Here is a 9,856-nt window from a genome sequence, read left to right on the forward strand (position 1 = left end):
CAAGGAAATACTAAAGGCAAAGCAAAAGAGCCGGCTCCCTGTGCTGCTCTCCAGACCTTGGCAGGGACCAGACTGCCTCACTTCGGGGCAGAGTTCGCAGAGCCTATGCTGCTAGTCCCTCCCTGCCTCCCCACAACCACTCCCTGGAGTTGGGGTGGAGGCTCAAGGAACACCCAGTCTCGCAAATCCTCCAAGTGGGGTCCAGGAGGCCAAGGGTGGGGCGAGGTTGTGGCTGGGCTGCCAGGTGGCCCCCTTCCTGTGGGGCACAAGATGCCCTCAGCCTGGAGGGTGGCAGGTAGACATATATATATATATTAAATATTATATCAAAGTATATATACTTTGATAGCATAGTAATACTCTATTTTTACTGAGTATGAATAGGTTATACTCCAAAATAACTGCACATATTTGAATCCCACTGACAAGATTTCACAAGTATTCACTAACATACTATTTGATATACTCTTATTTTACCTATTTAAGGTTGTAAAATACCACATTACCTTAATTTACATGTCTTTTTAGTGAGATTGAATATTGCTTTATATAATTGTTGTTAGCCATAAATCACTTCTTCACCAGCCAGTTCTTCTGTTTTCTTAACTACCTCCTTAGCATCTCCCTCAATTGTAAAGATTGGTGTGTCAAAAGGCTCAATATTTGAATATCTTCTCTTTTTAGTCTACAATCGCTCTCTTGATTTTTAAAATCCTCAATTTGGATGAGACACTATGTTCTGATGCCTTCCAAGTATACAGGCAGGGTTCCAATGAGTATCTTGATTGTCCAAGAGTGAACTTTGGATCACTATGCTCTCCCTCCAAAAAGACCTATTCCTCTACCAGTTTTTCCACATATCACTAAACATGCAAAAAATCTTGAAAATTTTACTGACCTACAGCATTCTCTCATACCTTACCACCTATCCATCATTTTTTTTCCTTTATAATCAGCATATATCCAGAATCCAGATACCTTCCTTACATTCAACCACTATCCCTCTGTTCCAATCTGCCACCGTCTTTGCTTGTCATTGCAATAGCTTCTTAATTGCCATCTTCTTTGACAGAGTAACCTTTCAAAATATCTGGCTTAAAATTTGTGTGTTTTTTCATCTCATTCACAGTTAAAACAAAAATCCTTGCAATAAAGTATGATTGTTTTAATCTTATCTACCCATCTGTACTTGCCAGTTGCATTACAGACACACTGGCCTTTTTATGTTATTAAATGCTAGTCATTTTTCCATCTCAGGATCTTTGTAATTACTATTTCCTGTCTGGAATCATGTTGTCTTGGATAGCTTCATGTTTATTTACCTCTCTTCTTCTGGGTCCTGCCACTTTGCTTTTTAATTCCTGGAATTCTGGTTTACTTTTTGTAAAAGTACTCCTTACCATATGATATCTTACATGTTTTCTTTTATAGGGCATGCTTTTCTTTGTATCCTTTTAGAATATAACTGTAGGAGGGCGTAGGTCAGTTTTGATCATTGCTATATGCCCATTGTTTAAACAGTGTCTGGAGTGCCTGGGTGGCTCAGTCTGTTAGGCATCTGACTCTTTTGTAAAGATTTTATTTATTCATGAGGTGTGGAGGCAGAGGGGTGGAGGGAGAAGCAGGCTTCCTGCAGGGAGCCTGATGCAGAACTCGATCCCAGTACCCCGGGATCATGACCTGAGCCGAATGAAGATGCTCAACCACTGAGCCACCCAGGCATTCCTGGCATCTGACCCTTGATTTGGGCTCAGGTCATGATGTCAGGGTTGTGAGATCAAGGCCACATCAGGCTCTGCACTGGGCCTGAGCCTACTTATGAGTCTCTCTCTCCCTCTTTCTTTTTGTCCCTCCTCCTTCTTTCTCTCTCTCAAAATAACCAACCAACCAACATCTGGCCTTATGAAGAGCCCTGGATACTGTATAGGATTGTTGAATTGCTATATTGTATATTTGAAACTAATACAACCTTGTATGTTAACTATACTGGAATTAAAATTAAAAATAATACTAGCATTAAATAAATACTAGTAGAATAAAGGGAAGATTTTGCTTTCAGCTAAAATTTATATTTTGGCTAAGTTAAAATGAATATTCAACTTTTAGTTCATATTTGGCTTAAAAGAATGTATATCCCTCTCTTTCATATATAAATTCTAATGCACACTACAATATATGTATACATTCTTTTAAGCCTTACCCCCCCCCCAATAGTTCCAAGCCCCTGCCCTTTTAGAAATGTGCCACTTTTGGACAGCATCATGTATGCGTATGTATTTTAAGAGTAGTTTTAGTTTCACAGTAAAATTGAGAGAAGATACAGAGGTTTCCTGTACACCTCATTGCCCCTCCACATTCATAGCCTTCCCCATCATCCGTATACTCAACATAAGGGTACACATCATGATCCCTCATTGTTTACTTTAGGGTTTGATCTTGGTTTTGTGTATTCTACAGGTTTGGATATATGTATAATGACCTATATCCACTATTATAGTATCATACAGAGTATTTTTGCTGCCCTGAAAATCCTCTGCTTTGCCTGTTCATTCCCCTTGCTAATATAGCCCCTGTGAATTACTGGCCTCTTAGTCTCCCCATAGTTTTGCCTTTTCTAGAATGCCAATAGTTGGACTCATACGGTATGTAGCCTTTTCCGATTGACTTCCTTTGCTTAGTAATATTCATTTAACTTTCCTCTATGTCTTTTCATGGCTTGATTTATGTATATTTTTAAAAACTCCCACTGAGAATCCCCATCTTCTGTTAAATGTATTTAGCCTGTTTTATTTACTGTAATCTCACTTATGTTAGGACTTATTTCTATGATTTTTTGATGATTTTGATTTATTGTGTTTCTTGTTTTTAGAGTTTCCTACCATTACCTATACAAATTTCTCTTGGCCCAAAAGTTATGTATTATATTTAAGACCCATACTACATATTTTTCTCGATCAGTATTGTCTGATCCAAAGGAACTCTTTGGTCCTGTGTTGATATGATAAGGGTTGTAATGTCATTCCTTATTTAGTTACACTGTAAGTTCTTATTTTCAATATAATATTTTCCATTCATTTTTCTTCTTGCAGGAATCTGTCTTTTAAGATATCTTTCAAAGATGATACTTGAATGGTACAACTCTGAGAATTTTTATACTGAAAATTTATCAATAAATTATACAAGGGGAAGTTTAAGAAAGTATACTCTTCTTTGTGCCCAGGAGGTCAGCAAAACAGTTTGGTACAAACAAAATCCTCTCTGCCACAGGACACTATCAAATTAAAGCCTAATATAAAGACTTTTTTAGTTTTGGAATAAGTTTTGGTTATAATTTTATCAGATATTTTATCCCCTGCCTGCACTATTTATTTTCTCTTTTGGCTTTCCAACTAAATGGATTTTGACACAGCTATTTCTGTTCTCCAACATTCTTGCTGCCCCCCCTTTTTCTCATGTCTTCGGGGAGAGTTCCCTGACCCAATATTCCAGTTAAGTAATGTAATTTTGAATATATTCATTTTGCTACTCCATTGGATTATTTATTTCAAAAATCATATCTTGCTTTTCCAACATTTCCATTTTGGAAATGTCTAATTATCTTGCTACATGTTGCAAATATGTTCCCTTTTCTGTTTTAAGTATATTTTACTTATTTTTTCAATTTGTTTTAAATTTCTGTACTGTCTCTTCCTTTGAATTCATTTTCCTCCTTTAAAAGTTTTTCTCTGTAGTCTTCTAAAGTAGTTTTCATGTCTTTAATGTCTCTCAAAGATTTGCTTACAGAGAAAAATTATTTCTTAGAAAGGAAACAACAGATGGCCTGGTCTGCCATCTGTTGGGTGGGTTAGAATTATGATACTGGTGAGCTTGAGACTGGTGCTTACCATTCCCCTTTTTCACCTATTAGGAGTGTGCTTTCCAAACTTTGTAGTCAGGTGCTGCTCTTATCATGTGGCAACTTCCCTTGGTAGTTTCTCAGTCCTAGTGAACCCTGAGGAGAACTCAGGGAGCAGCTGGCTTCTGCAATCCTTGTTCTGGTTCTCTACACCAGCAGGGCATTTCTGCTGCCTGGTGGTGATCTTGCCCTCCAGGTGGAGAGCTAGCTTTCTTACCTTGTAGTATTAACAGGGTGGGCAATGATTGGGGAATAAGAATTTCAGGGTAATATGCAGAAATGAATTTGCCGTTTTTAGAAATAATATCTGTGAAATTGTGAAGAAGTATGATACAGTAAAAACATCTAAGATTTTGAAGGGGAAAGGAATCTATGTCCACTTACCAATTTTTTTTAAAACAATTTTTAAAATATTTATTTACTTATGATAGACATAGAAAGAGAGAGAGAGAGAGAGGCAGAGACACAGGAGGAGAGAGAAGCAGGCTCCATGCCAGGAGCCCGACGTGGGACTCGATCCTGGGACTCCAGGATTGCGCCGTGGGCCAAAGGCAGGCGCCAAACCGCTGAGCCACCCAGGGATGCCCCTCCACTTATCAACTTAACAAATATTTGTCAAAGAGTTATTATGGGCTCCAAACTGTTAAACTGTTATATTAACTACACTAGAAATTCAGTAGTAAACAAAATAGAGAAAAAAATGCAATGCTTATCGTCTGTGAATGGAGAAACCAAGAAACCTATGTATAATCTTTTCGGGAAGGATGAGTACTGTGAATGAAAACATTTACAGGAAAGAGAATGTCAGGCTAGGAAGGTGAGATTAGAACAAAGACCTGAATGAAGGAAGAATCAAAGTAGGTTCACTTAAAGAGTCTCTATTAGTTAGAATCCATGTAATTGTAGGGAAGGTTTGTGGTAGGGATTGAGTGGGACAATGTATGTGAAGCTCACTGCATGGCATTGAGTAGGGGTTCAAAAAATGGGAGCTACCAATAATACACATTATTAAAAAGCCCAGATTAATAATTAAAATACTGCCTTAGCATATCTAACTTTTCTGTTATTAAAAATTGCTTTTCATTTGTTAAATTCCTGTGGGATTGGCAGCAAATGCACATAGCAAATCTTCTTATTCACTTTGTTTTTATATCTGAGGGTCATTAGTTATGGTCTTGACCATGTACAGTGAAATTAAGATTCCGCTGGCAAGATACAGTGGGTTTTTAGGACCATTCAAGGAAAAATAGAATTAGTTTTCCTCACTGTGTATTTCACTAATGAACATATGCTAAATTCTTTCTAGTTTTTGAGAAGGAAATAGGAATGTCCCTCTTCCCCCTCTTCCCACCTCCCAACTCTCTCTCTCTCTCACCTATGTTAAAAAACAAAGACTTAGAATATTTTGGTATATAAACATAATTAAACACTCCTGTTCAAGATTTGTATCTGCATAAATATACAAGCAACATCAAATGATATATCCTTTCCATCTTCCAACATTTCCTTGGCATCATCCATATAAAAATAGAACATCACATTGTTTTATTGTCACATTTGATAAAACATATTAATTATTCAGCTTAACCTCCTGCCTTGAACATCATAATGAGTCTGAATAAATTGTTTTATAAGACTGTCCACTTTCAAGAGTTGAATATTTTCCATCAGAGGAGACTAAAAAGTTTGGACCATCTTATCTAAAGGCATTTTCCAGAAAGGTGTCCAAAATTTTTTAAGTGGCCACAACACTGTAATAAATGACTGTTCAACTTTGCTACTAAGGAAATAGAACTCCTTTAGATAAGTTATTGCCAATTTTTAGTATCCCTTTTTTTGTTCCAAACATTATTTAGATTGTTATATATAAGATATGAAAGACAGTTACTTTTTTTTGGCTGAAATTTGGTGGAGAGGGATGGTAATTGTGAGAAGCTCAGATACCATATATTCAGTTTTTTCCTGACTTGCTGAGGCAGTCTCCTTGGGGCCCAGGGAACACCTTTTGGGAACCACTAATTTATATATCTGAATTCTCTAATTGTTAAGTATAGGCAAAAAAGAAAAGATTGATGTGGTCTCCACTGATTATTACATGAGCTTACTTATGTCTAAGTTAATGTGATATTTCCTATTATACATTTTGATGGTAAAAGGATAAGATAAGAATATTCAGCCACTATAATAGAGCATTCCAGTAAATTGGGCAGCTTCTAACTATTCAATAGTCTCTTACTGAGGAATAGATTTACCTGAAATGGGAGTGAGAGTTGAAAAACAACCATCCTGTCTCTGAACTGGATCCTTGTGTGAGCATAACAAGTTTGGAGTGTTTACCTATGCATTCTTGTGTCCTCATATTCCTATCTTCATTTATCAACACTTTTTGAAATGCACTATATGTCAGGAGCACAGTGAGGGTTTAAAGGCAAAAATGAAATAACAGAAGAAAAGAAAACACAAGGTCTGTAGGCTTTTGGCACTCAGACAAACTACATGACTTATTTTGAAATATTTACAATTAAAAGGAAAAGTACCCATTGGCAGTAAAATCATTCTTTATTTTCAAGTTGGCTAAAATTGCCAGAAGAACATCCTATGTTACAATGTTATTGAATTAATGATCCTCATTGCTTTAATGATAAAGCAGGGACTGATTGTTGGAGGTAAAAAATAACTTTCCAAACAAATATTCTGTATTATTTATTAGTGTCCTCTATCTGTCCCTTAATACTGTGTGTGAGATCGGGTATGGGTATTTCTCAAGGAAAGGCTGGACATTTAAGAGTTACATTAAATGAAATCCAGCATACCCAATTATATACTTGAAAACTTTTGATGGGAGACATGATCCATCTGTAGAAAACAATCATGTCCTTTGCATTGCTAGTAGCACCAGTATCGTGGTAAATAATTGGTATTCAGTGCTTTATTCACTGGCTAACAGATTGAAGCCCACAACTATTAGCCATGAAGATCCTACAAAGAGGGCACTATTCTAAGAAACCTAACTTGAGGGTCATTAAGTTCTACAACTTTCACTGTCACTTCAAAAACTAGATATTATGCAAAGGCATTCTGTACAATTTATTTCCTGAACTTTTGCCAAAGAATATGATTTTTCTCCTAATTCAAACACTATCAGCTCCAATAAATGACAGTTCACAGCTGCTTTCTTAGCCTCGCTTGCACCCAAGTTTTCAGGAGGGCACACAATTGCCCTTAGACTTGGTTCTAAATTTTAAGGATTTGTGATTTGTTAGCTATGATGACTCAGATGAAACCCCCTTCTAAAGAGATGACTCAGTGGTATTTAAAGATATACTGTTATATTAACTGGAAAACCCCCCACAAAACTTTGACAAGAATATTCCTTCTTTGCACTGTTTTATGACATTAGATGACAGTATTTCTCTCTGTGAACTGTTTTTTCCCATTTTATTTTATTGTATTTTATTTTTTTATAATAAATGTGAACTGTTTTTTATATCTGTTCTGGTGCTGTGGTTTAGGTGGTGGTTGCAAATGCAGCAATACATTACCTCTGACCTTGCTGATTCTTGATTTGGGACAATTTCCAAAGAGATTGTCTGATGTTTACTTACTCTTGTCACCCAAAGAAATAGATTGCTAAGCTGAATAACAGTGTTAATAAGATTTCTAAAGTATTTTGAGACGGAAAAAACACAGGCATTTTAAACATTTGTTAAATTGAAAATCATTACCAGATCATTATTTGTACTTTTCCAGTTATTGGTTGTGATCTTAATTTTCTTGTCTGAAACAATGATGATGATGATGATGATGATACCTACTTCTGGATGTTGTAACTCCATCCATTAAATGGTGATACTAATGAAGCCTACGTCATAGAATTGTAAGTAGTAGTGGGTTAAGACACATAAAGTGTTTAAGTCGTACTTGGGATGTTTCAATGTTTTAACTGGTTTTGAAAGATTGTTTTTTTTTAGCAGTGTATTACTTGTTAATACTATAAAACATTTCTGGGCCTTGTTTAAATATCACAGGAAAAATTTAGACTTTTATTAATTATGATCTGAATCAAATGTGTGTATTTAACAATAACATAAATATTCTAAAATAGACAATTCACTAATGTAGACTTCCCTGGATTAATGATATTCCCCCCCCATTATTCTAGTTCTGATGCTAAGAATCTGAATTGTACTCACAGCTTGTGCCAAGCATTATTAGTATATATTGAAACTGATCGTATGCTGGAAAGTGCATCATAATGACAATTGTCATTACTGTTTTATTCCCAGTGATTTTTCTAATTTCCTAACTCTTTTCCCTCTTAACCTTGTTAACTTTGAATACTCTATGGGGATAGTGTAGGATTACCTGTTAATTTTGCTTTGGGCAAGTGTTATTTTAACTTAATCAGCATACATTTTTTCCTTCTTGTATCAGCACCTGGTTTATTTTTTTAATTTTTGTTTTGTTTTCCCTTTTAGGTCTAACATCTTTACTGTGAGATGCAGTTTTGATGCCAGTTGTCAGAAAAATGTGCCCCACCTTTTTTTCCCTCTTTTAAGCAATTTCAAGAAATAAATCCCTGGAAATACATACTTTAGATAGACACAATGACCAGAACTGATACTGGTGCTTCCATCACCAGGAAAGTAGCTGAGAGATACTGTTACTAGTTCCTGTTTCCCAATCACTGGCACTACTTTTGTTCCTTCCCTTTATTGACCTTGTTCTTTGGCTTTTCCTTTGTTTTTCTCAGCTATGCCATATTCCTCCAATAAATTCCTTTTGTTTGTTGAAGGTAGCCAGAATTGGTTTTTGTTGCCTGCAGTTAAATTCTCTAATGATATGGTGTCACAAAAATAGACCTTGAGTTGGTGAGAGCACTCTGGTCCCAGGAATTTGTTGGATTTAGCCCTGTGAAAGTCACTGAGCTGGTCGTAGATGCTTCTTCTAAAAATGGAAATGTTTGGGCTTCTTGGTTTTGGAATTTCATTCTAGCTGGAATACCACAAAAACGTTGCCGGGATAAAATAAAGTGTCAAAGATGGAAGCCCTCTGAGCAACCTAAAAGTAATTATATAAAGGAGGCACCCTACTAGGTCCATATCAATGGTTAAAATACCCTCTGTGTTATCTTGTTAGATCAAGACAGCACCAAGGAAATATGTTGGAGGAAATAGCTTGAAACATAGTGAAAGCACAGCCACATCAGATAAATGGAGAATATGTATAACTTCTCCCTTTTCCCCTGAAAAGAAGCATCAGAAAATATTATTGGTAGCATCAAGTAAAACTTTGCTCCTGAGATTATTTTTTTTTCCCTCCAGCCTCTAACTTAATCTGTAAAATAGTAGTGAGGACAACTACTCATTAGTTGTCAATTCTGTGCAAAAGCAAAGTCAGGAAATCAACCCTGAGCTGCACATAATATTGGTCTCCAAACCTTATAATTCTATCAAATTGAAGTGTGTGTGTGTGTGTGTGGATAGATAGATAGATAGATAGATAGATAGATAGATAGATAGATATAGCCATGCTAACCTGTTTTCATTTTTTGTTTTAAACGATTTTATTGAGGTAGATGACCATATAAAAAGTGTTACATATTTAATGTATAAATTCGATGAGTTTGGGGTAAGTATAAACCTGTGAAACCATCATCATTATCAAGGCTGCAAGTCTGTCTATCACCTCCCAAAGTTTCCTCCTGCCTCTTTTATTACTATTATTTTTGTATGTAAGAACACTTAACATCTACCCTCTTAGCAAATTTTAAATATGTGATGCGGTATTGTTAACTATAGACATGATGCTATATAATCTATCACCAGAACTTCTTTATTTTAGATGACTGAATCTAGGTACTCTTTTCCTCTCCCTGGACCATGGCAACCACTATTCTACTTTCTGCTTTTGTGAGTTTAACTATTTAGATTCCATACGTAAGTGAGATTATGGAGTATT

The 9,856-nt window shown here is 36.0% G+C and overlaps 1 long non-coding RNA gene across 2 annotated transcripts in view; it reads left to right on the forward strand.

Annotated features, from left to right (window-relative positions):
* The window catches only part of LOC112650417 (uncharacterized), a 42,623-nt gene extending 33,934 nt beyond the window's left edge, over positions 1-8,689 (forward strand). For both annotated transcript variants that reach the window (XR_004803755.2, XR_007401040.1), the window contains exons 4-5: positions 7,646-7,772; positions 8,374-8,689. This is a non-coding gene — a long non-coding RNA (uncharacterized LOC112650417). The remainder of the gene's footprint in view (positions 1-7,645; positions 7,773-8,373) is intronic.
* The last annotated feature ends 1,167 nt before the right edge of the window (positions 8,690-9,856 follow it).

This window comes from Canis lupus, chromosome 11, assembly GCF_003254725.2.
Source record: "Canis lupus dingo isolate Sandy chromosome 11, ASM325472v2, whole genome shotgun sequence".
NCBI classification, from domain to species: Eukaryota; Metazoa; Chordata; class Mammalia; order Carnivora; family Canidae; genus Canis; species Canis lupus.